Source organism: Bidens hawaiensis, unplaced genomic scaffold, assembly GCF_021521415.1.
Source record: "Bidens hawaiensis isolate Kalapana, Puna unplaced genomic scaffold, B.hawaiensis_p1.1 tig00039948_1, whole genome shotgun sequence".
In the NCBI taxonomy this organism is placed as follows: Eukaryota; Viridiplantae; Streptophyta; class Magnoliopsida; order Asterales; family Asteraceae; genus Bidens; species Bidens hawaiensis.
In genome coordinates this window covers 29,707-57,571 of record NW_027497022.1, presented here as the reverse complement: position 1 = coordinate 57,571, position 27,865 = coordinate 29,707, and the positions used below count along the sequence as shown (strand labels likewise).

At 37.0% G+C, this 27,865-nt stretch overlaps 3 pseudogenes across 2 annotated transcripts; all 3 read left to right on the top strand.

Annotated features, from left to right (window-relative positions):
• The first annotated feature begins 585 nt into the window (after positions 1-585).
• On the top strand, positions 586-18,234 carry LOC143591605 (NADH dehydrogenase [ubiquinone] iron-sulfur protein 7, mitochondrial-like; annotated as a pseudogene).
• LOC143591603 (uncharacterized) lies at positions 11,463-14,114 on the top strand (annotated as a pseudogene). Its single transcript, XR_013145717.1, has 2 exons — positions 11,463-13,593; positions 13,683-14,114. The product of XR_013145717.1 is annotated as an uncharacterized LOC143591603 (transcript).
• A 1,269-nt stretch (positions 18,235-19,503) lies between the features above and the next one.
• Positions 19,504-20,745, top strand: LOC143591595 (MDIS1-interacting receptor like kinase 2 pseudogene; annotated as a pseudogene). The gene is made up of 2 exons (XR_013145716.1): positions 19,504-20,320; positions 20,410-20,745. The product of XR_013145716.1 is annotated as an MDIS1-interacting receptor like kinase 2 pseudogene (transcript).
• The last annotated feature ends 7,120 nt before the right edge of the window (positions 20,746-27,865 follow it).

Below are 27,865 nucleotides of genomic sequence, written 5' to 3'. Positions count from 1 at the left end.
TGGAAACCTTTTATTTATTGAATATTGAATCTAGCGTTGGTTTTACCGATTGCAACAACAACCATTGAATATGTTTTTCTAAAATGAAGCTTATCAATACGGGTTTGCGCAAACGAATGAGTGATGAAGATTTGAACAATTTTTTATTTTGTGCGTTCGAAAATGAAACATTTGATAAAGTAAAAGAAGATGATATAACAACTTGATTTCAAGCTTTCAAAAATCAAATGTGAGAAATTTGCACCCTATGTGTTTAAATATATTTATTATTGTGTTTCTATTTTTGTTTCGCTTGCAATGTATGAAATACATTATATACAATTTTTTTTAACATTACCCCTAAAATTTATGTCTGTACCACAATAACGAAAATCTAATTTTTTCGTCCCACTACCTCTAACTCTGAAATTAGGAAAATACCGAAAATATGAAAAACCGAATACTGTTATCGACAACGACTGTGTTCGCCCGTACCCGATAAGTCATAAGCTCATTTCTAAACTAAACCGCCCCACCTCCTTTCTTCATTATCATCATCACCTTCCCCAAAAACAACACCGATCACCTCAAACCCTAGAGGTTCCAATGGCTCTCCTAGCTCAACAACTTGCGTCATCCCAACGCGCCGTCACATCGATCCACACAACCCTCCCGTCATTATCCAAAGCGCTCACCTCTCCGACACCGTACTCTCAGCCAGGCCCACCATCAACAGGCTCTACAGAAGGGTTATCAAAAACAGCTGAGTTTGTGATATCGAAGGTAGATGATCTGATGAACTGGGCCGGTGACATTTGGGCTGGCGTGCTATGCGGTTGAGATGATGCATACGAGAGCTGCTAGGTATGACTTGGATACGAGAGCCCCAGACAGACAGTCTGATAGTATGATTGTTGCGGGTACTCTTATTAACAAGATGGCTCCTGCTTTTAAGAAAGTATGTATGATGTTTTTACCCTTAACTTTTTATATGCTTGTTCTGTGAATATGTTTATAGCTCAATTGTGTTCGTGGACGTTCGGTATTGAGTTTGTTTAAGTTCATTTATGTTTGTTCATTAAAGGTTTTTAATATTTTTATTGACTTTTCTTATCTTATCATATAAGATTTAAGCAAGTTTGTTAACTATAAACAAAATTATATATGAGTATTATGTGATTAATTTATATGTAAAGTTAACTTATCAATATGAATGTTAAAAAGAGACACCAACACAATCTTGGTAGCTGGACCGAAGCGTTACTGACCATCACCATTTTAGGTTAGCCAAATTAAATAAAATATTGTTTGTGTTTGTGTTCGTTCCAATGCGATTATGAACAAGTTCATATCCTTGATGAATGAACATAGACAAGAAATTTTGTTTGGTTTGCTGTTCGTGAACCATTCGTTTATAGCACTAGCTCGTACTGTAAGTCATAGTTTGGTAATTGTTTTGAATGGCAATTAGTAGGTTGTAGAGATAAAGCTTATGTATTGTATTGTGTATACTTTTTGTATAGGGTTTCAGGACTATGGACTGTATACTGTTTTATGTTTGTGTGTCTTTTTTTAAAAAAAGATACTACAAATATAGGAGATTTGAAGGAAACTGGTAGCAAGTTAGAAACTTTTGAACGGGAGGCTTGGTTTGTGTTGCGTGAATTCTTCGTTATGGTGATCTTGAGGGGTGAGGACTTTACACACCATAATCATAGTTGGGTGCTTTATGTCGATGTCATGTTTGCAGTTCTGTTTTTTGATTTCTGAGATCAAGTTCAGATTCAATTCGAGGCCCGGTTTGCAATTTTGTTCATGCCCAGTTCTTGATTTTGGTTCTATCTCACTTTTTACACATTTTTGCTACTAGTTTTAAGGAAAGGGCCTGGGAGAATGATCTTGAATTGTTAAGGTGAAAATGTTTATGGTGAATACTGGAGATTCTATACAATCATTAGGTATTTATATTTGTTAGTAATATATTTGTGTATTTGGGTTACAGCCCATCATATAGTTAGCTAGAAAGCCTATGGCCCAGATTTGATAGTAATTAGGGTTTCACACTTGTATATATATGTGTTCCTACCTTTGTATTATTCACTCATTAAATAAACTCATTCACTACCAACATCTCTTTCTTCACATGGTATCAGAGCTAAGGCTCTCGGTATAAATCTGAATCCAGCTCCTAGTTTTCATCTTGTTTTCCTGCCCCGACACTCGTTTCCGGATTTGTTTCAAACTTGACCAGCCACCCCTGCCGGAAAGTACTGTTCACCAGCCAAAATTACTATTTTTTTGCCGACAATACTATTCATCACCGGAAAACACTGTTCACACGGGAAAGGTACTGTTCATCTACAGGAAACACACTGTTCACGCGTGGAAAAAGTAATGTTCATCTCGTCGGAAAACACTGTTCACGCTGGAAAGGTACTGTTCATCTGACGGAGTTACCGTTCATCGCTGGAATCACTGTTCACGCCGGAAGTTACTATTCACGCCGGAAAGTTCCTGATTTCTATCTCGTGATGCATACTACCATGGGGGACGAAAAACAAACGTATACATTTACCAAAGAGGAGTATGATCTGACTCAACGGTTTCTTGCCTCCCAATTGAATCCTCCTCAAAACAACTCAGCACACCCGGGTAAGTTTTCTAGCCCGGGTAAACTTGCACCTCGAGCCATTCGTTGTTGTGTCTTCCTTGGTTATTCTCGTGTCCAGAAAGGGTATCGGTGTTACAGCCCTTCTCTTCAAAGATACTTTACGAGTTCTGACATCACCTTCCATGAGTCATGTTATTACTTTCTGGAGCCTTCCACTTCAGTTTATGACTTGTTTTCTGAGACCGATGTACCCGAGTCACATATTATTCCCACCTCTCCTGTGTCAGTGCCCTCTACCCATCCGGTCTTTGAAGCAACAATTCCGGTCTCTGCTGATTCTGACCCACCAATAGAACCTCCGCCATTACTTTTCACATATGCTAGGCGAGGTAAGGGTCAAATAACATAGACACTTGATTCACAACCAGACCATAACTCCGGGATGTCCCCAGATCCTTCACCTGCATCCGAGCAATCAACACCCCTAACTGATACATCCTTACCCGATACTATACGATTACCGGATACCACCCCCGATACACCTGTTTATGACCCTCCTGGTGCACTACTACCCGATATACCTATTGCTTTTCACAAAGAACCACGACATTGCACTCGCTATCCGATTCAGGATTATGTTGCCTATTCTCACCTCTCTACTGAATCTCATGCATATACCACTACCCTTGATTCCTACCCGATTCCCAAAAATGTGACCATAGCTCTCACTCACCCAGGATGGAGGCAGGCTATGGAAGAGGAAATTGAGGCCCTAAGATCCAATCATACATGGTATCTTGAAACACTTCCTATTGGGAAGCGTATTGTTGGTTGTCATTGGGTGTTCACAGTCAAACTTCACCCGGATGGTTCTTTGCATCGCCTAAAAGCTCGGTTGGTCGCCAATGGGTACTCTCAAGCATATGGCATTGACTATGATGAAACTTTCTCACCGGTTGCTAAAATGCCATATTCCGTATTTGTATTGCCCTTGCTGCCATTAATCATTGGACGCTCCACCATCTTGATGTCAAGAACGCCTTTCTTAATGGTGTTCTTGAGGAGGAGGTATATATGGAGGCCTCAAAAGTTTTGCAGACTACGTCGTTATCTATATGGTCTAAAACAGTCTCTCAGGGCATGGTTTGGTCGATTATCTATTGTTATGGGACAGTTTGGGACGACTCGTAGTGCATACGATCACTCTGTCGTTTTTAGACACCAAAATGGGAAAAGAATTATTGTAGTTGTTTATGTGGATGACATTATAATCACAGGCGATGATGAGGTCAGGATTACCAAACTCAAAACAGTTTCTTCAGTCTCAGTTTCAGGTTAGCGACTTAGGTTGACTGAGGTACTTTCTGGGCATAGAGGTATCTCGCTCTCCACAAGGAATACTTCTCTGTCAACGAAAGTATGTCCTTACCGAATGTGGCTTATTAGGCTGCAAGCTAGTTGATACTCTGATGCTTCCTACAACGAAGCTCCTTTCGAAGGAAGGGGATCCGATGAAGGATATAGAGCGATACAGAAGATTGGTTGGTAAACTTAATTATTTGACTGTCACACGACCGAATATTTCCTTTACTGTCAGTGTTCTGAGCCAATTTATGGCGGCACCATACACCAGTCGCTGGGATGCTGCCCTTCGTGTCTTAACATATCTTAAAACCACACTAGGTTTGGGTTTATATATTCTGATCAGGGTCATTGTCGTGTGGGTGCCTTCACAGAAGAAGGAGATGGTCAGATATCAGGATTCTCAGACGCAGATTGGGCAGGTTGTCCGATCTCTAGACGATCTACCACCGGATATTGTGTGTTTGTTGGAGGAAATCTTGTATCATGGAAAAGTAAGAAGCAACACACTGTATCACGATCGAGCACTGAATCGGAGTATAGAGATATGGCAGATGTAACATCGGAGATGACATGGGTACGTCGTCTTCTCATAGAGCTCGGGGTTGTTTCTAACGACTTGATGCGGTTATACTGTGATAATCAATCAGCAATTCACATAGCCAAGAATCAAGTATTTCATGAGAGAAAAAAACATATTGAGGTTGACTGCCACCTTATCAGAGATCGAGTAGTAGGCACACAAACAGATCCTCCATCCATTCAACTTGTTCATGTGAAGACAAACTTTCAGCTAGCAGACATTCTCACTAAACCTCTCCGGGAAACTCAGATAGATTTTATTTGTAACAAGTTGGGCATGATTAACATCTATGCACCAAATTGAGGAGGAATGTTAGTTATATATTTGTGTATTTGGGTTACAACCCATCATATAGTTAGCTAGAAAGCCCATGACCCTAGATTTGGTAGTAATTATGGTTTCACACTTGTATATATAGGTGTTCCTACCTTAGTATTATTCACTTATTAAATAAACATCTCTTTCACTACCAACATCTCTTTTTTTACAATATTTCTTTATTTGTGGAGCTGTGAGCCTGAACTATCATTTTATAACAAACTAGGCAGTTGTTTGTATCCGTTTGTACTAAATGATTTTGTGATATTGATTTTTGAAGCGTCAAAATTAGATCATTAGTTTAATAAGATGTGCTACATGAGATATGGCTTAGATATGCTTATGTAGGTTGGAGTTGTATTATTGACTCTAGTGATGCTGAATTGTTCAGTGTTGGATGATTTTTGTTATTTAAGCATGTAATAAATAAAATGACTCAAAAGACTATCTTATATTCACAAGTATTTAATGGTAAACTTTGACATAATATTTTTCTATCATTTAGTTTATTTTCTCATTGTATATCATTTATATGAGCATTGTTGCAGGGTGTATGATCAGGCAAGGTGGGTGATCTCAATGGGAAGCTGTGCAAATGGCGTTGGATACTACCACTATTCATACTCGGTTGTTAGGGGTTGTGATAGGATTGTACCGGTTGACATTTATGTCCCTAGTTGCCCGCCGACAGCCGAGGCTCTATTATACGGGCTTCTTCAGCTGCAGAAAAAGATCAACAGGCGTAAAGACTCTCTTCATTGGTGGATCAAGTGACAACTACGTCATGTTATGTGCGTTCGATATGCATTTTACCAAATAAATTGTGTATGTGCTTATGTGTTCGTGTACATAGCAATTACGAGACACCTTAAGAATGGTTTTTGTATGCTTCCGTATGTAATATTATGTGTTTGGTTGTTTTCTTAAGTTGGGGATTGAAAAAGGCACCCAAAAATGATTGTTTTGTGTAGACTCTTGACCAAAATATCTCAACAAACTGTTGTTATGTCTATTGTAAGGCGGATCCATGATCTACCCGTTATGTTTTACACACTTATAGATAAATTTTAAATTTTTAAGCATGTTGGTAGAGGTGTGCAAAATCGGGTATTTTTAAAACCCGGAACCGGTTTGGAGCCGGGTTTTTTCAAATTGGGTACAGAATGGGACTGGTTCCGGTCAGAAACCGGGTAGGAACCAGACCCGACCCGTTGGAATGATATGGGAACTTAGTGGAACCAGGTAGGGTAGGAACCGGGCCCGGTTCATACGAAAAAACCGGGTACACTGGGTTTTTTGATTTTTAAACATTCTAGCCGTTAGGAGCCGGTTCAACGGCTATATAGCCGTTTTTGGACCGTTGGAACCGGTTTTTAACTATATACACCTTACACACATACTATAAATAGCTAAGTGGTGTGTAGAACTTGTTAAACCACTTTCAAAGTCTAAAACACACTTTAAATCATAATTAAATTTAAACCGGCAATCAATGGCAATTAACGACGATGTTATGGTCATCGAAACAAAACAATGCCCCGAGGTTTGGGTTCATTATGATTTGTGTGTCATGACCGACTCACAAGAGATGGCCCGGTGCAAGTATTGTTTCAAGTTTCTGAAAGCGGGGTCGAATTCCACCCTACGCAAACATACCAATAAGTATTGTCGTGAGAAAAAAAGTTTGGATGCCAAGAAAGCGGAAGCGGGAGAGTCGTCCGGCTCTACAACTCAAGCACCTACCGCCGCCGGTAAATCGTTGTAGAGCGCGGGATTAAAAGGACAGACCTTGTTTTTTATTTTAACTTGTTATGTTTAATATTGTGATGTTTAATAATGTTTGTAATATGTTATATAAAATGTTCGTCGTTATTGTAATCAATTGAAATAGTAACAAAACATATTATGACTAATAAAAAATAAAACAATACTATAAACAAAGCAATACTAGTTAATAAACAAAGCAAAACTAAAAATTACTTGAAATTTGATCGTGTTACAAATTAAGTTACTAAAACAAATAAAATTACAAGTCTTCAAACTCTTCTTCTTACTCCTCAGCTGATGTGTTGCAAAACACATAGCGTTTTATCCCGTTTTTGTGTTGTTTTGTGCGTAAACCGTTAAAGAATATATCTTGTTCTTGCATTAAATTAAATTTTTGTGTATATAATAGGTCCCATGTTGAAGAGAGAGAAAAAACAAGTTTAATGAAAAAAGAATAAGCTCAAACGGGATTCGGATGAAGCCGGTATGCGCGTTTGAAGATAAACGAGTCAGAAAACGAAGAAACGAGCACCCATGACCCGGCCGCGCTACGCGACCAAGTGAGGCATCCATGTCCGTGCTATGCGACGTCCCACATGTTACAAAGGCTGCCAAGAATGTTCAGCAATCAGCTATCCCATCTATTTTGTCTTCTAGTGGACCTTGTGGGCTTGTTTTACCTATTTTATATTAGGAAGGAGGTGTTTAAACATATATATATAAAGTGCTAATACCCTTTGAACGAATTAACATAATATTTCCAGCCACCACACCTGCTCTAGAGGAGAAACCAAGGAGGACAAGCTTACGGTTCTATCTTTTATCCTTCGGTTTTGACTATTTTAACGTTTGTGAGTTCGTTTTTTATTTTTAATCATTCAAACCTTTTGTAATCAGATTTATATGAACATGTTTATCATTTATATCTATTCTATCTACTGTTCATTGATTATGATTGGCTAAACTTCTTAGTTTTTACCTAGGTTTGATGATTATTGTTCGGTTTTGATGAGTTGAATGGATTGTTTGGTTAATATGACTTGAATTGCTACTGAAAGTTTGGTTTAATAATGAATTAGGTTGTGTTTAGTGGCTGCCATATTATTGATATTATCTCATAATATCGTGCTTCGATTAATTGAATTGGTTTTGATTGATAGTTGTATGTTCAATTCTTTACTTTGTGTTTAGAGTTTGATTGCGGTAGGATCAACCGTAGGTTTTTATTGAGATTGTTAATTGATTAAATTCAGCGGGTTAAACACCTTCTTAGAGACCGAGAGGTGATAGGAAGTAAAATCGTCTCATAGCTTTTACTTGTTAGGATTAGGATCGCGCGAGAGCGGGTTTGGTTCTTGTCGGGTTCCGGTTTGTGAGCGATTAGTTGGTCTAGTTTAAGTTAAACCAAATTGTTCCTCTATCCTTGGTTGCGTAGTATTCGTTTCGATTAGGGTCGTGTGTCGGTGAGTCCAAGAGGAGAGTCGGCATTATAACACCTTAGCGTTCGTTTCCCGGTTTGTTCTTAAAATCAATTAAGTGTAAGTTAGGGTGTTAGTGAGACCGAGAGGTGATCTAGCTTTCTTGAGCGAGCTTTAGTTGTGTCATCTTTAGATACCGGTGTCGTGGGATCATTCAATCCATTAGCTTGTTAGACCATCAATATGATTCTTACCTAGGTAGACGTTTTCTCCATTGTCAGTTAAGTCTCTAAGTTTCATTAAGTGTTTCGTCAAGTTAAGTTAAGTTAAGTTTATTAATTTAGTCAAAGTAATTTAGGTCAAGCAGTTATTTATTAAAAATCAATTAAAAAAAATACTATTATTAGGAAGGTCTTGTCTAGGGTTTAGTGATCATAAGCGTTCTCATGTGTCTTTGTGTTCGATACTCGGACTTCTTAGGTCTATACTACTTGTGATCGGTACACTTGCTGGTTGTGTGTGGATTCATTAGGAGTTTCGTTTTATAAATTTAAAGCTTAGTTGTGAGTTCCTTAGAAAGAGCATTCATTAGACACACATCATCATCCTCGTCTTCTTCACCACCCGAATTCCCGGAAAAAAGCCATTCCTCCACCTCCTCATCATGAATTGGACGCTCTAGTGGTATTTCGTCTTCAAAGTTTGCCTTGTGTTGTATACGATCCACCGCATCCAAATGATCTTTTAGGCAAATGCAAACATCTAGAGACTCGGGAGTTAGTTTTGTTCTTCGCATCGATAATACCCTCCTTCTAAGAGAAAAAACCAATTCCGAAGCAACCGTTGAAGCTTGGACGCTAAGCAAGTCACGAGCCATGTCGGATAGAATAGGAAATTCGTTTTGTTTTCATTTCCACCAAGCCAAAATATCAATGTTGCGAATTTCATCGACCGTTGCACCCTCAACATATTTTTCTCCACTATATCGACCAAGTTCACTTGTTTGTGTGTTTCCTCTTTGCCTCTTAGCCGCCGATTCACGAACAAAATTCATCAAATTTGTAAGCTTGTCCTTGCACGACTTACTTTTTGTTGTTTGCCTCACAAAAGACGACCTTGTGCTTGAACCATAAAATTGAAAATAATGATCATAAAGTTATTGAAAGTGTTTTTTAAACTTATCCTTCGCTTCCGTCGACAACTTCGGGTCGATCTCGTGCATACCCATTTTGCCAAATATTTCCTCTATCGATGTCTCAACCCCGTTAACATTCTAGTAGGGGTTTAAAGCGGCGGCACAAGTAAACACCGGCGGTATGTCTTCATAATATTTTAGGAACTTTTCCTTCATTACCTTAAAAATATCTTTGAAAATTTCGTTCTTCTCCTCAAACTCTTTAAAAATCAAGGACATGTTGTACAATTCTTACAAAACCCAACAACTAGTAGGATAATAAACCTCCGATAACTTAATTGTTGCGGTTTTGAAAACATCAAGATACTCCATAAAATAACCGACATTGACCCAAACACTGCCGGGAAGCATATCGGCCTCACATCGATCAACAAGATTGTTATGAAAACTTTATAAAGTTTGGCGTTGGGCAAAGGCACACTTGAGCATATGACAAGTTGAGTTCCATCGGGTTGGAACGTCCCAATTCGGCCCGAAATATTTTCTTTCAATCGATTTGCAATAGTTCTTATGTTCAGATGCCTTCTTTTACCACTTTTGAAAGCATATTGTAACATAAGTCTAAAGAAAGTCAAACCTTGACCCATGTTTTCATTGCCGAGACCTTGTTGAACAACCAAATTGATAATATGTGCAACACATCGAACATGAAAAAAGTTCATTGTAACAAGGTGGTGAATATTTTATGATAAAATTTTCGGCCCTTTGAATGTTTGATGCGTTGTCAAACGACATCGAAAATATTTTATTTCTCAAGTTATAAGTAGTTATTACCTCATCCACCAACTCAAACAATTTTTCGGCGGTACGTGGGTACGGGAAGTTTTCAAAAGCGATGGTGTGTTTCATCAATTGCCAAGACACTGAATCAACCCAATGAGCGGTGACACAAATGTATGATTCGGTAACCCGTGTGGTGCCAACCAAACATCACTAGTTAAACTCGCCATCGATTCTAAAGTTTGAAAAAAGTTGATTAACTCTTTTTTTGCACACTCCCACAATTTGATACAATAACGTCTAAGGGTAGTACAACTTACATGTGTGTATCGCGGTTGTAGAGTTTCTCGAATCAAGGCCGTCAACTCCGGGTTGTCAAAGTGGTTAAACGGCAAACCTTGTTGAATAACGAACTTTGCCATTCTATCTTGAACCTGGTTCGTGTTGTAACAAAAGAGTGTACAATCTTTACCCAATTCGACTTGGTCGGTTGCGTGAACTTCTTTCAAGGCCTTGCAAAATTTGTTGTCAATGTGTTGTTTTTAAGTCGAGTTAGAATCGTGCTTTAAGAAAGTGCCACAAAATTTGCAACGAGCCTTAGTATCACCACTCATCAATATAACCAAATCCCAATTCTTCCATACTTCTTTGTTGCGGGTATGCTCGAGGACCGCAACAACTTCGGGGTCATCTTCAACATGAACCGGGTCAATTAAAATGGAAGGAGTGGCATTCTTGTTAGCCTTGTTGTTAGACTTTTTTGTGCTTGCCATAGTAACAACTAGAACTAAGTGGTGGAAGTGAGAGGCGTAGGTTGGTCGGGCTTGTAAAACGAGAAATATTTGAGTTTTTTGAGTTTGGTGGTGAAACAATGGCTAACTCATCAATTTATATGGGTTTCGGACATCAAAAACCGGTTCCAACGACTATATTATCGTTGGAACCGGTTCCAACGGCTATATTTTGAGCTCCGGCAGCATTAAATGTCAAATACCCGGCGGAACCGGTTTTTCCGGGTAGGAACCGGAACCGGTTTGAAACCAGAACCGGGTAGGAACCGTTTTGAGATATAATATCCAGAACCGGGTTGGGATTTTGGATATATAAATACCCAAACCGGGTATTGGGTACACCGGATGCGACCTGGAACCGGTTCCGGTCGGGTCTACCAATTCGGGTCCCATGTTGGCTTAGAAATTTTATTTAAAGAAAAGTACATGCATTTAATTTATAATTATAAAAAAGGTAAATCATATATTAAAAAAAATGTATTATTACAATCTTCTATTATCTTCAAATTATTATTCAAATCTTCATGTAACACGTGAAAGTGAGAATGTTGTAAATCTGTTTGTTGACTAAAGGCTCCTTTTTGTCGTTGACTTCCAAAGTTAACAGTTAACACGGCTTTGGGAATGCATTTATATATATCCAATAACACTTGAGAATCCATAAAGCCACACTCGTTCAGTTTGTTTATAAATGAGCAATAAAATAATGTGGCATACTAATGCTAATGCTCATCTTCTTCTTATGATCCTGTTTGTCATGTTACCACAAACCTCCGCCACTGATTTCAACAATTCATCATTAGAAGGAAAAGCTTTGGTTGCAACTAATTGGTGGCCACAATATGTAAATGCTTCTTCAGAGGATATTGATCATTGTACTTGGGATGAGATCAGATGCAATGAATCAGGAAGTGTCATCGAGATAAGGTTTTACGATCATGATAAGCTTGAAGGTAATCTGGGAAGCCTTGACTTCTCTTCATTTCCAAACCTTGCTAGGCTTACTTTAGACATGTGTGGTCTTGAAGGAAGCATCCCAGAGCAGATTGGTTTGCTTTATAATCTCACCTCTCTTTCACTTTGGGGGAATCGACTCTCAGGTAACTTACCTGTTTCCCTCACCAATCTCACCCGTTTAAAATACCTTTATCTTTCTGATAACAATTTCAGTGGTAAGTTACCTGTTGCCCTTGCCAATCTCATCAGTTTGGAAGACCTTTCTCTTTCTTATAACAATTTCAGTGATGAGTTACCAGTAGGCCTCGCCAGTCTCATCAATTTGAAATACCTTTATCTCTATAATAACAGTTTCAGTGGTGACTTGCCTGTTACCCTCACCAATCTCACCAGTTTGCAAGTCCTTGATCTTTCTTATAACAAATTCAGCGGTGAGTTGCCTGTTGCCCTTGCCAATCTCATCAGTTTGGAATACCTTATTCTTTCTATGAACAATTTCTGTGGTGAAATACCTGCTTCCCTTGCCAATCTCACCCATTTAAAATACCTTGATCTTAGTAATAACCAACTTGGAGGTCCAGTCCCATCATCTTATGGTTCCATGCTCAATCTCAGACGCCTAGACTTGAGCACAAATAATCTCAATGCATCCATCCCAAACGAAATTGGTAATTCGCAAAACTTAGAAATACTGGATCTTGGTGACAACAATTTTGACGGTTCAATTCCTCCAAGTTTTGGCAATCTAAGTCAATTGTATGATTTAAACCTTAGCATGAATTCCATAAGTGGACACATACCACTAGATATAGCGAATTTGATGAACTTACAAGGTGTCGACCTTAGTCATAATAGTCTTGTGGGCCGTGTTCTTGGAAACCTATCTAGGCTTTCCTACCTAGATGTTTCATCAAACCAGTTGTCAGGTAAATTGTCCTTCCAGAAACCATGCAGTTTACAACATCTAGACGTCTCTATGAATCATATCTCTGGAGCTTTCAAAAGTTTTCTTGTTTGCTAACACTTACTGTTCTTGGACCTTAGTAGTAATAATTTTGTTGGAAGAGAACTTGACGAATTTGAATTTCTGATTTTAGAATTCTTAAATCAGTCTCTGAATCATAATCTCACTGCATTCAGCCCCAATCTGAATAGAGAACATATGCCAAGAAACAAACCGGTCCATCTGACCATTTTTCTTCCCATCATCTTGGGATTTTGTTTCTTGTTTCTAAGTTACGTCTGTTACACTAATCACAAGGCTTCCTTAAAAAACATCAAGACGGAAACACAAAAGCATAGAAATGTTTGTTCAATACTGAATTATGATGGAACAATTGCGTATGAAGACTTCATCACTGCTACTGAGGATTTTGACCTCAAATACTGCATTGGAACAGGTGGCTATGGTAGTGTTTATGAAGCCAAACTACCTACTGGTCAAATATTTGCTTTAAAGAAACTACATCGTTTTGAAGCTGAGCAACCTGCATTCGACCAGTGTTTCAAGAATGAAGTCCAAATGTTGACCAACCTAAGACACAAAAGCATTGTCAGACTGTACGGTTTCTATTTGCATGACAAATGCAACTTCCTTGTATATGAATACATGGAAAAGGGGAGCCTATTTTGCGCCTTGAGCAACAGTGAACTGGCTGTTGAAGTGGACTGCATGAAGAGGGTGAATATTATCAAGGATGTAGCCCATGCTTTGGCATACATGCATCATGACTGCAACCCTCCTATCTTTCATAGAGACATATCAACCAACAACATTCTCTTGAACTCAAAAATGGAAGGATTTGTTGGTGACTTTGGCGCAGCCAGATTGCTCGATCCTGATTCCTCCAACCGAACGGTAATCGTAGGAACTTTGGGATACATTGCTCCAGGTATATCTACCTAATCTTGCACTTCTTTTATGCCTATTAGCATTTGGAACTTTTCCAATAATCCTTTGATGTATATATTTGTCATGTAGAACTTGCCTTTAACATGATTGTGACGGAGAAATGTGACGTGTATAGCTTTGGGGTGGTGGCGCTTGAGACAATTGGAGGGAAGCATCCTGGAGACCTCCTCTCATCCCTGAACCATTCGATCGGTGATGGTACAATGCTGGAAAATTTATTGGACAAGCGACTCCCTTATCCAACAGATAGGTTGATTGAAAAAGAAATCATGGTTGTTTGTAATGTAGCACTAGCATGCATTCTCGCAGATCCTAAGCGTCGACCGACAATGAGAAGCGTGTCTCAGGTACTATCGTGCTGAGATCATCATTTGCACTATCTCTAAGCTGTATCATATAAACACAAAGTTATTAGTTATGGTGGCGGTATATGGAAATCAAAACACAATAAAATAAAGAACACATTGAACAGGGGCTGCCCAATGTACTGCTATTTGTCACTCTCTGTGTTTTCCAAATATATTTATCATAAAAAATTGGTCAAATATGCAAATAATACCTTAAGAAGAATTTATTTCTCACATCTATCAGGTGATTAGGTCCAAGCAAGCAGCATCCAAAACTGTCCATCAAGTGGTTTATAGGGAACAGTCTTTAAAAATTGGAATTAAATTCTTCTTTTGTAATTTAATTGAATGACCAGCTTATACTATGACTTCCAATTGCAAAATTGTCAACAACAATTGAATTATTGTTTCTCCTGTGACAGAATTAGGACAATAAAATCGGACATAGCAATACGAATTAAGCGAGTAATTAATCAAATAGACATGAGAAGAAGGCGTTCGATGAAATGATGCAATGAAATTACTTCTTCGTTAGATTAACGAGGAGGTATTATTTTACACGACAACAGTTGAAGTGAAAAGATACATCTTCTGCAACTGCAAATGTGTATAAACTGAGAGGGCTTTGGGTAGTTTTAAGAAAAGGTGAGGGCCAAAAGTAAAAGTGTAAGTGAATGTTAAAAGCCCAAATATTGGCCCAATATAAATGATATCCAAGAAAGTAGGGACGTTCGCCGTTCGCTCGGAAATTGCTTGATAAATGCTCGCTCATTTTTTCACTTGATTGTAAACGAGCTGCTCTGCTTGGTTTGGTTTGTAAACGAGGCAAGCAACAAGCAAAGGTCTACTCGGTTCGGTTCGGCTCGAATTTTTTTAATTTGGTCTATATATGATTATATATGAATAAATATATAAATTTATAGACAACACACATTAAATATAAGTATACAATTTGTTAAACCATTTTAAACTTTTCATATTCCGTAAATATATAGCTTCATTAGTTCAATTCACGTTTTCAGAACTCTAAAACTTTGTTTACATATTCATTATATTTTACTTCAAACTTTTTTCTCCTAAAAATTTACAACCTATAACATGTTTGTCTAAAAATTATTAATTTTTTTACAAAATATATTATTTACAGTCTTCAAACTTGTTTTTCATTGAAATTTTTAGAGTGATCGAAAAAGAAATAAATATTGCTCGAAAATCGCTCGGTGTTGATCGAAAAATGCTCGGTTTGATTTTGGCTCATTTCGAGTTTCACTCGGTTCGAATTTCAGCCGTTCGGTTCGGTTGTAAATGAGCCAAGAAACGAGCAGGCATCTTGATGGAGGCCCAAGTATTGAAGAGCGTGTCATGTTTATTTGGAGGCCCATTATCGTGTTTCCAAAGGTGGCCCACGAAAACGGGCATAACTTGGCATACGAAGCTCCGTTTCAAGCCCATGACCAGTCAAATCGAAGCTTGAGACAAGGAGCCCGTTGTGGCAAACTGCCGACAGCGGTTTCTCCTCTGTCTGAAGCCCAAAAACGCCTCCTAAATAAAGTTATGGGCCTTTTATTGTTTTTCGTCAGTTTTTACATTTTTATTTTTGGGTTTGTGTTTGGCCCATGGCCTTTTTAGGCCCATTTCGTATTAGAAACTCTATTTATATGATGTTTATGTAATGTGAAAGGACATACTTGAATTTTGATAATAAAGATTTTTCACTTCATTTTCCTTGACCTTTGGGTGTGATTTGGAAGTTTTGGAAGTTCATCACGGGTATTCACTGAATCAACGTGACTTAATCTTCGTTATCGTTTTACCGATGTATCACATTCGCTCGGTTCGACTCGGCTCATGAACAACCTTCAAGAGACCAACAAAGGCTATTTCTTAAGTTGTTTTAAGAGCATCCACATCCTATTTCCTATTCATATATCCATGTAATTAACAAAAAAATATCTTTTTCATAAATTTTTCCCTCACTTTTTAAAAACCTTCCACATTCTATATATTTTTACCTCATCCATATCCCTCTCTCTATATTATTATTATTATTATTATTATTATTATTATTATTATATATGTCTCCCTCATTTACAATTTTATTCACTAACTATTTTGTCTTATTATCCGTCTTTTTATCTGCTTAATTTCTAATATATTTTTATAGAATTTTGAATATAGAATGATTATGTTCGGGTTAATCGGAATCGAGTTAACCCGAGACCGCCTCAAAACGGGGGCATATAAGTTGCAAGTTTTTGGATGCAACACTCTCATATGTGTTCAACTGTATTCGTGAACGTTCAATATTGTGTTTGTTTATGTCCATTTATGTTCGTTCACTAAAGGTTTTTAATACTTTTACCGACTTCTCTAATCTTATCATATAGATTTAAGCAATTTTGTTAGCTACAGAACAAAAGTATATTAGTATTATGTGATTAATTTATATGTAAATTTAACATATCAATATGAATGTTAAAAAGAGACCAACACAAACTTGGTAGCCGGACCAAAGCATTGACACCGACCATTTTCGGTTACTCAAGTTAAATAAAACATTGTTTATGTTCATTTGTGTTCGTTCGTGAAAAAGTTCATGTTCTTAAAGAACGAGCACTAACAAGAAATTTTGTTTAGTTAGCTGTTCATGAATCGTTCGTTGATAAAAGCTTAGCGGACTAACATGAACTAGGCCTAGTTTGGTCTGGTTCGTTTACAGCACTAGCTCGCACTGTAAGTCGTAGTTTGGTAATTGTTTTGAATGGCAATTAGTAGGTTGTAGAGATTAAGCTTCTGTATTGTATTGTGTATACTTGTTTTGAATGGAAATTAGTACGTTGTAGAGATTAAGCTTTTTTTTTAAAGATGCTACAAATATATGAGATTAAAGGAAACTGGTAGCAAGTTCGAAACTTTTGACTGGTAGGCTTTGTTTGTGGTGCTTGAATTCTGTGTTTTGGTGTCTTTTAATGCCTTTAGGAGTGAGGACTTTACTCAAAGTAATCATAGTTGAGTGCTTTTAAGTTGAGGTCCTGTTTGCAGTTTTGATTTCTGGTTATGTTTGAGATCAAATTTAGACTCAAGTTGAGGTTATGTTTGCAGTTTTGTTCATGTCTTGTTGTTGATTCTGATCCTGTTTTGATGATTGTTTTTGGTTCCATGCTTCCAGTGATTCCACTCATGTTTCACATCTTACACAATTTTTGGTTCCATGCTTCCAGTGATTTTTACTACGTGTTTTAAGAAGAAGGCCTGGGAGAATGATTTTAATTTGTTAAGGTGAAAATGTTTATGATGAATACTGGAGGTTCTGTATAATGATTAGGCATTTACATCATTTGAATTATGTAGCTGTAAATCTGTGAACTTTCATTTTAACATGATATTTAGGTGGTTCTTTGTATATGTTTATATAATTATTATGTGTTATTGATAATTGAATAATCAAAACAGACCATTAGTGTAATAAGATGTGCTGCATGAGATATAGACATATAGCTTAGATGTGCTTCTGTAGGTTGGAGTTGCATTATTGCCTCTAGTGATCCTGAATTGTTAAGAGTGTTTGGATGATTTTCGTTATTTAAGCATGTAGTAGATAAAATGACCTAAAAGACTATCTTATATTCACAAGTATTTCATGTTGAAATATCAAAAAGTTTTCCTATCATCTAGTTCTTTTTTTTTCATTATATATTATTAATATGAGCATTGTTGCAGGGTGTATGACCAGATGCCTGAGCCAAGGTGAGTGATCTCAATGGGAAGCTGTGCAAATGGCGGTGGATACTACCACTATTCATAATCGGTTGTTAGGGGTTGTGATAGGATTGTACCAGTTGACATTTATGTCCCTGGTTGCCCACCGACAACCGAGGCTCTTTTATACGGGCTTCTTCAGCTGCAGAAAAAGATCAACAGGCGTAAAGACTTTCTTCACTGGTGGACCAAGTGAGATCTGCGTTGTGTTATGTGCGTCTGATATGCGTTTTACCAAATAAATGGTGTATGTGCTTATGTGTTCATGTAGAGAGCAATTATGAGAAACCTCAAGAGTGGCTTTTGTATGCTTCAATCTGTAATATTATGTGTTTGGTTGTTTCTTTAAGATGGGTATTGAATAAGGCACCCAAAAATGATTGTTTTGTGTAGACTCTTGACCAATATATGTCAACAACAGTTTTCTACATACTTTATAGATAAATTTTTAGTTTTCAAGCATGTTGGCTAAGAAATTTTATTTGAAGAAAAGTATATTCATTTGTATTTAAGAAAAAGGTAAATAAATCATATATTAAAAAAAAGAAGCATTATTAGAATCTTCTATTATCTTCAAATTATTAATCAAATCTTCATGTAATGTAACATGTGAAAGTGAGAAAATTTTTAAATCTATTTGTTTGTGATGGAAATTATTAGGAGTTAACAAAGTGATCACAGTTTAACAGGCATATACTTCATTACACTATCTGAACTTTGGTGTTTGTGAATTGTATCACGTAAGATGATAGGTCAATTTTTTACTAGGACCACTGTGGAGACAGTCCAGCCACAGCATTGATTCAAGTATTCAACCCTTAAAAGGGGTTAGAAATTTATGGGAAAAAGACATATTGTTGACTAGAGGTTCCTTTCTGTCGTTGACTTCCAAACTTACACACGGCTTTGGGAATGCATATATATTTTTCACTTGAGAATCCATAAAGCCACACTCGTTCAGTTAGTTGATAAATTAGCAATAAATAATATTAATATTTATATAATGTGGCATACTAATACTATTGCCCATCTTTTTCTTATGATCCTCTTTTTCATGTTATCACAAACCACCACCACCCATTTCAACAATTCATCATCAGAAGGAAAAGCTTTGATTGCAACCAAGTGGTGGCCACAATATATAAATGCTTCCAATCATTGTACTTGGTATGGAATCGACTGCAATGAAGCAGGAAGTGTCATCGAGATAAACATTTACAGTCGTGAGAAGCAGCTTGAAGGTAATCTGGGAAGCCTTTATCTTTCTTATAACAATTTCAGTGGCGAGTTACCTGCTTCCCTTGCTAATCTCACCCATTTAAAATACCTTGATCTTAGTAATAACCAACTTATGGGTTCAATCCCACCATCTTATGGTTCCTTGCTCAATCTCACAGTCCTAGACTTGAGCACAAACCATCTCAATGCATCAATCCCAAACGAAATTGGTAATTTGCAAAACCTAATAACATTGAATCTGGGTGACAACAATTTCGAAGGTCCAATTCCCTCAAGTTTTGGTAACCGGTTGACGGGAAATGTGTCGTTTCAATATCCATGTCGTCTACTGCATCTAGACCTCTCTATGAATCTGATGACAGGAGATATCACTAATCTAAGTAACGACTGCGTTGACTTGAACTACTTGGACATTAGTATGAACAAACTTACTGGTCCAATACCGAAGGAAACTACTAATTTACAAAACCTACAAATGTTGAACAAACTTACTGGTCCAAAATTTGAAGTTCTTAAATCTGTCTCTAAATAATCTGACTGCGAACATGTCCAATCGTTCTTCAATACATGACACAAAGATTCGCTGGCCATGCAACGCTTTTAGTGAACAATCAACCTCCAAAGAACATATGCGAAGAAACAAACAAGTCCACCATTTGACCACTTTTATTTCCGTAATTGTGGGACTTTGCTTATTGCTTCTTGTTTACGTATGCTACAAAATCTACATGGCTACTGGAAATAATATCCAACCAAAAAGAAAGAAACATGGAAATGTTTGTTCAATATTGAATTATGATGGCACGATTGCGTATGAAGACTTCATCACTGCTACTGAGGATTTTGACCTCAAATACTGCATTGGAACCGGTGGCTATGGTAGTGTTTATGAAGCCAAACTGCCTAATGGTAAAACATTTGCTTTGAAAAAACTGCATCGTTTTGAGGCTGAGCAACCGGCATTCAACCAGAGTTTCAAGAATGAAGTCCAGATGTTGACCAACTTAAGACACAGAAGCATTGTCAAGCTGTATGGTTTTTGTTTGCATAACAAATGTAACTTCCTTGTATATGAATACATGGAAAAGGGAAGCCTATTTTGTGCATTGAGTGACATCGAATTAGCTGTTGAAGTGGACTGGATGAAGAGGGTGAACATTATCAAAGATGTAGCCCATGCTTTGGCATACATGCATCATGATTGCATCCCTTCAATTGTTCATAGAGACATATCAAGCAACAACATTCTCTTGAACACAGAAATGGAAGGATTTGTTGCTGACTTTGGAGCAGCCAGATTGCTCGACCCGGAATCATCCAACCAAACAGTAATTGTAGGAACTTTGGGATACATTGCTCCCGGTATTTCTACCTAATCTTGCACTTCTTTTATTCCTATTAGCAATTAGAAATATTCTAATAATCCTTTGGTGTATATACTTGCCATGTAGAGCTTGCCTATAACATGATTGTAACAGAGAAATGTGACGTGTATAGCTTTGGGTGGTGGCACTTGAGACAATTGGTGGGAAGCATCCTGGAGACCTCCTGTCGTTTCTGAACCATTCAACTGGTCATGGTATTATGCTGGAAAATATATTGGACAAGCGACTCCCTTATCCAACCAACAGGTCAATCGAAAAGGAAATCATGCGTGTTTGTAATGTAGCATTTGCATGCATTCTCACAGATCCCAAGTGTCGACCGACAATGAGAAACGTGTCTCAGGAATTATCATGTTAAGGGCATTGATCATTAACTATACTTTTATCATGAATGTACTTACACATGCCTTCTTATATAAGCTATAATATTTAAAACATGGGTGTGAAACTAATAGTAAAATGATGATGATCATATACTTGTAACTGCACACATTTTACAAATCAAAATTACTTCAATTTTAGTTTTGGTTGGAATACAATTTTAAAACTAATACAAGCAGATTTTGATAAACACCTTCCCGTCCCTTTAAAGTTCTAAGCATTTGAGTTAACTCTAGATTTTGATGATCATATCCGTTGTTACGAGGACACATTTGGCCTGTTTCAAAATAATTCATTTGGACCAGATTAATTTGGCTCATTAGGTAAGGAAACAGATATTAGTGCAGCTACAACAGGGATGAATGTAAGTTATTGGAAATGACACAGGGAGAAGCTTAATGAGCCCCATTGGTTGTTCTATGAACTTACCTTTTCGTTAGGTTAGGCCGGGTGGAGAGGCGCTAAAAGGAGCACCAGTGTTCGTGTTTTACACAAGTAAAAGAATATTTTGTTCTGCAAGTGTGCATCCGTGAATCCTTCGAGTAGTTAAAAAAAGGTAAAAGCCTAGGAGTAAAAGTGATAAGTGCATGCAAAAGCCAGATAACAGCCCAATAAAAATGATTTTTGTATAGTATCATTGCTATTACGGGCTTAAACCCATAGCAACACCGCTTAACCGTGTCATGTCATGATGTCAAGAGGACCATAATGAAAACATTTAAGCTCTAGAGATTAGGGTAGAAGTGCAATTTAATCTTAACCGGTTGACCGTATTGGAACCGAAACCGAATCATAACCGAAACCAGTATAGGAGAAACTAGTTACTAATCGATGGTTAGGAACTAGTTAGGAATTTTAACATAGAAACCGGTTAGGAACCTTAACTAAACATAGGTCAATACAATTAGTGTTTATATGGCTAATTCCAATTGGTTACTATTGGTTAACCGGTTAATAACCGAACTGAACCGATTATGTAGGTTAGGCCGGGAACCGTAACTGGTTATTGGCAATAACCAGTTCTAGCCGTTTGACCAATGACCTGTTACGAATAACTGATATTCTAAAAACCGGTTAAACGGTATACGCACGTCTAGTGTAGGGTTTTTTTTTTGTCCTTTTTTTTGGAATACAAAGCACCCTAATGTTAACATATTCTCATAAATCACCTAAAACTTCACTTTGCAGTCAAGGACAAAATGGGAGGTGCCTTTCCACGACAACACTTTTTTAAGTTTTGAACTGAAACTCGTGCTTTGGTGTATACTAGCCAGTTGCTCGCGCGGTGCAACGGTGTACGCACAAACGCAACAGGTGTTAGTACGTTTGTAACCTCGCAACAGTACGTGCGTAACCTGACAGTGGTATGCATTTAATGTGGCATCGGGCATGTAACCGGTGCCAGTATACGCACCACAAAATGCCTATACACGAGCAACCCGGACATATAAACAATGTCATCCACGTAACTGATGCTTGAACGCGCATAACAGGTGGCGACAAGCAAAAAGCGAAGATGAAATGCACAATAATTCCAAATACACTACTTTTAACCCAATCCTTTTTGGCGGACATGTTCCGACCTGAAAATGTGTTAGCCCGTTTTGACAAGAACCCTTTCGATCTAAACCCATCCCAACATGAACTAAATTAACCCTTTTTGTATTAACATGTTCCAACCCTAACCCGTTCCAACGCAATTAGTCGAACATGTCCACCCATTGCCGGTAATAACTGATAATCATGTAGCATGTTTGTTTTTTAAAAATTAATAAACTATATCAATACCATACTCAAATTAAAAATAATAAAATGCTCGTTTTTATAGTGTAATATTTTAGAAAAAATATTAACGTGTGAAAAAGTTACTGCCGTTAAAATGTCGTGGAGGTAGTTGGTTAATAATTAGGGAGAAATGTGTAATTACTTAATATATTAACAAAACTTTATTGAAATTGAAGGACCGTATATTAATTTTGAACATGCAAAGACTATTTTACCCTTACATTCTTAAAATTATATGCATTGCGACTTGTACAAAATGCAATAAAAGTGATACCTCTTAAAATTTAAAAAGTCCCTAACTCATGCTTTATACATAGTATAGATATTTATAGTGATTTACTTCACGTAAATTATTAAGTATATGATAGATAAATATTATATACTCAGTGTCAAATATTGAATACATTGTTTCATGTTGAAATATGAGAATTTTTTATCCATCATCTAGCTCTTTTATTATATTTCATAGTTTTTAAAATAAAAACTGGCATTTATAGTTTTAGAATTTTAACAACCAAAACATGTTTGTTTTGTGTACACTTTGAACATAATTGTTCACAAATTTTTGTTGACACTCTAATCCCTTTCTCCATGTATATATTTATATATTTCAAACCCTTTGTTTTTATATATTCATTTCAAACCCTTCCCTAGTCGGTTTACACAATAACAACGACTTCAACTATATTTCAAAGTTCAACAACATGACCAATAATCCAAAATGTTCCAAACTTCGGTTGAAGCATTCAAACGTGAACCTATATTTTGAGTAGGACAATGATAATTATTAAATGGCTTGTTTTTTGTTTTTTTAATGATTAAATTAAGAATATACAAGGCATATAGGGTCACAAAGAACTATACGAGATATAAGGGCCTATACGAGCCGTATAGGCCGTAAAACGCAGTGACTTTGATTTCTCTGTACATATGTCAGGCACACAATTCTGCACGGGTCGTATAGACATATGAGTCGTTTAGACCCGTGCAAACACCATGGGGATGTGTCGATATATAACATCCCTTAATTTATAATAGGCTCATATGTGTTAAAATCACATTTTCAAATTTAAAGTTTTTAAAACTTAATGTTATTTTTTTATAACGTATTACAAATTTTACATAAGAGGTCGGTGTCAATTTTTTTGGGTGAGGCTTAAAACTAAATTTGCATGTATACAATTTTTTTTCACGAGTGTTGAATGACCCCAACGGCCCAACCCTATGGTGGGTTCTCTCGTCAACATCTAACTATCTATATAATTGCCTATCATAAAATCCTACGTGTCGCTCTCGGGTTGTTCCCTCCATTCTCTAGAGCCACCAGATTGCTTGATTTCTAAATAAAGGCTTCTCATGCATTTAACCCGAATTTGTGGGTATGGGTCTCACCAAACCCGGATAGTATTTAAATGGGTTATAACATCTCATATATTTATAAAACTCTTTCATAATCAAACAATAATTTTTGCGGGTCATGGGTCTCACCAAACACAGATAACTCCTAAACGGGTTATAACATCTTATTTATTTATGAAATAACCTCTTAATCATCAAAGAATAATTTCCACGGGGTATGGGTATTACCAAACCCTAATAGCCCTCAAATGGGTTATAAGATCTCATTTATCGGTAAACACTTTCATCATTTAACCCTAATTTAATCTATCTCTTTTACATGTTCTATGTTGCTGTTCATCTTCATCGTCGGTTAACCTCTGATACTACCCATCATTGTCAACTACTTCAACATTCCCCTTTTCATTAGACAAATATTTGTGTTCATGTTTGTTCATTTAAAAAAATCAACATGCTCGTGTCCATTTATGTTTGTTTGTTATAAATCTAAAAAACTACACATATCAATTGAGAAAACTCAAACGCTAAAAAATATAATAACAAACTAATATATATGTATTAAATTAAAACAAAACTACCTAAAAAAAATTTATCATCACAAAATATCAAAACGATTAAAACAAAAACTTGAATAAACCCCCATAACACGGGAGGATTAAACTAGTTTATGATATATCTTGTATAAAGTACAAACATATTTTAGGCTCATCATATAAGAACTTATATAAAATGAATAAGTAATCAAAACCAAACTGTGTAATATATGTTGAGAAAAGTAAACTAATGCGGTATGTTCATAAAGATGTCATGTAACCGTGATCAATTCAAACCGCATTTTTCATGCCATCGTCCCCACATACCGGAATGAGTCAACATTTATAAAGAAAGCAACTTATTTTCTAATAAACATCCACGTTGACGACGACTTGGAAAAGTAGAGAGTCTTTCACTTTTGAATTTGCAAATATATTAACAAGTTGTTAATAAACTAATCCATGAAAAACACCTCTCCACCTCCTCCTCCAATGTGGTATACCATTATGATTCTCTTTTTCATGTTAACAAAAACCACTGCTAATGATTTCATCAAATTCCCCTTTGACCATTTGAATATTTTTATTCCCATCATGGCCGGACTATGTTTCTTGCTTCTTGCTTACTTGTGCTACCACAATTGCAAGGATACCGAAAAGGAAACCCAGCCAGAAACAAGAAAGCATGGAAATATGCGTTCGGTGCTTAATTACGACGGAACAATTGCATATGAAGGCTTCATCACTGCCACAGAGGATTTTGACCTCAAATATTGCATTGGGACCGGGCGCTATGGTAGTGTTTATAAAGCCAAATTGCCAACCTGTGAAACATTTGCTTTGAAAAAACTCCACCACTATGAAGCCAAGCAACCGGCGTTCGACAAGAGTTTCAAGAATGAAATCCGAGTGTTAACCAACCTAAGGCACAAAAACATTGTGACACTCTATGGCTTTTGTTTGCATAACAAATCCAACTTCCTTGTATACGAATACATGGAAAAAGGGAGCCTATTTTGGGCCTTGAGTGACAGTGAATTAGCTATTCAAGTGGAGTGGATGAAGAGGGTGAACATTATCAAGGATGTAGCCCATGCTTTGGCGTACTTGCATCATGATTGCAGCCCACCTATCGTTCATAGAGACATATCAACCAACAATATTCTCTTGAACTCACAAATGGAAGGATTTGTTGCCGATTTTGGAGCGGCTAGATTGCTCGATCCTCATTCCTCCAACCAAACAATAATGGTTGGAACATTGGGATATATCGCTCCAGGTATTTCTATACAATCTTACTTTTCTTTCGTGTCTATATGCAATTGAACATTAGCCAACGATCTTTCTTTTGGTATGTATGATTGTGTAGAACTTGCCCATAACATGACTGTGACGAAGAAATGTGACGTGTATAGCTTTGGGGTGGTGGCACTTGAGACAATTGGAGGGAAGCATCCTGGAGACCTCCTGTCATCACTGAACAACTATTCGACGACTAGTCATGAGACAATGTTGGAAAATATATTGGACAAACGACTCGCTTATCCAGCAGAGAGGTCAACTGAAAAGGAAATATTGCGCATTTTTAATGTAGCATTAGCATGCATTTGCACAGATCCAAAGTGTCGACCGACAATGAGAAATGTGTCTCAGGAATTCTCAAGCTCAGGACATTGATTATTTGTTATACTGGAAGCATGAGTGAACTTATACATGCATACTCTATCCATTAAGTTCCATATTCAGCAGATTATAGGTCCCAAATATATGTATGATATAAAAACAAAGTTATGGTAGCGGTTTATAGAAAGCAAAGGCACAATAGAAACAGGGGCTGACCGAAAGCTTAGACAATTTAGCATGTGTTGTAGCCTGCTAACCTGTTGCACTTCAATATGGCATTTTTACTATTCGCTCTGTACTAATAGCCACCTTCAAATTAGGTAGTTATTACAAGAGGCGGGCAAAAGAAATGATTAACCGAACCGACCTGAAAATCAAACCGAAACCTAACCGGTTTGAAACCAATTATGTAGAAGCCGGTTTGGAATTGACTGAAACCGTAGGTTCGGAACCGGTTTGTAATTTTCTCCACCAAAACCGGTTAACCGAACCGAAACCGGCCAAAACCCGAACCGAAACCGATTGTAACTTGGTAAAAAAACCGTTTTCAACCCGAACCGAAACCGATCATAAATCGTTTTTGACTTATGTTGACCAAACGGAACCGGTTATGGGTTCTAACAGGGGCGTAGGCAGCTTTATGGGAACGGGTTCGGTCGAACCCGTACAAAATTTTACTTTAATGTTATATATTAGTGCATTTTGACATCGAACCCGTAGAAATTTCAACATCGAACCCGTAAAAAACCCAAATCTAAGTGATAAACAATCGGTTGTCCGTCCCTCGAAATTTTCCGAACCCGTAGGAAAAATTTTTTGGCTACGCCACTGGGTTCTAAACCGGTTTGTGCACCTCAAGTTATTACCAGCCATGATCAGATATTTGGTATTCAAATTTTACCCATCATATGTTTTAAAACATCTTAACCCCTATGGAACCCAGCCTTTTTAAGTTCAAAATTTTGAAAGTCCTCATGTAGTCATGTAACTGCAGGAATTCTACATTTTTCATAAATCAAAATTACTTCTGGTTTTGGTTTGAATGTGGTTTTGAAACTAATACAAACAGATTTTGAAAACTCTAAGCATTTGAGTTAGAGATTAAGAATTGCCACATCTAACACAACGCTTTACTTCTAAAATGGTCAAACTGGAATCAACTTCCTCTTTTGCTTATTGATTATGAACAGCAAAATTGTCAACACCAATAGTATTATTGTTACTGTTATAGAGACATAAAAAATTAAGCTAATAGTTGGCCAAATAGACATAAGAAGGTGTTCGATCACAATGAAATTACCTTCTCTTTAGTTTAGGGTAGAGAGGCACGACAAGTGAAAGGATATTTGTTTTGCGAGTGAATACTTCGGGTAGTTAAAAGGTAAAAGTCTAAGAATGAAGTGACAAGAGAACGTAAAAGACCCAAATAACGGTCCAATAGAAAGTATGTATATACCGTATCATTGCTATTACGGGCTTAATTTAGCCCACAACAACACCGCTTAACTGTGTCATGTCAAGAGGGGCACAACAAATATTTAAGCTCTAGAGTCTTAGTTAGAGGTGCAAATCGTAACAGGTAATTGAACCAAAACCGAAACCGGAACCAAAATAGTTATCCGGACACCCTTTGCAACCGGTAAGCTCTTAAAGGCCTGACGTCTAATATTTATACAATTTAAAGAAACTATCATTGCACTATAATGTTAATGATCATAAGCTAGATGTGAATCAAGAAATTACCCTAATGTTGGAATTAGTTTCTAAATATTTGAATTCACCCTACAATTTAATATAGTTTTTATACTAAACTTGTTTTTGTTAATTTTAAGTCTACATCA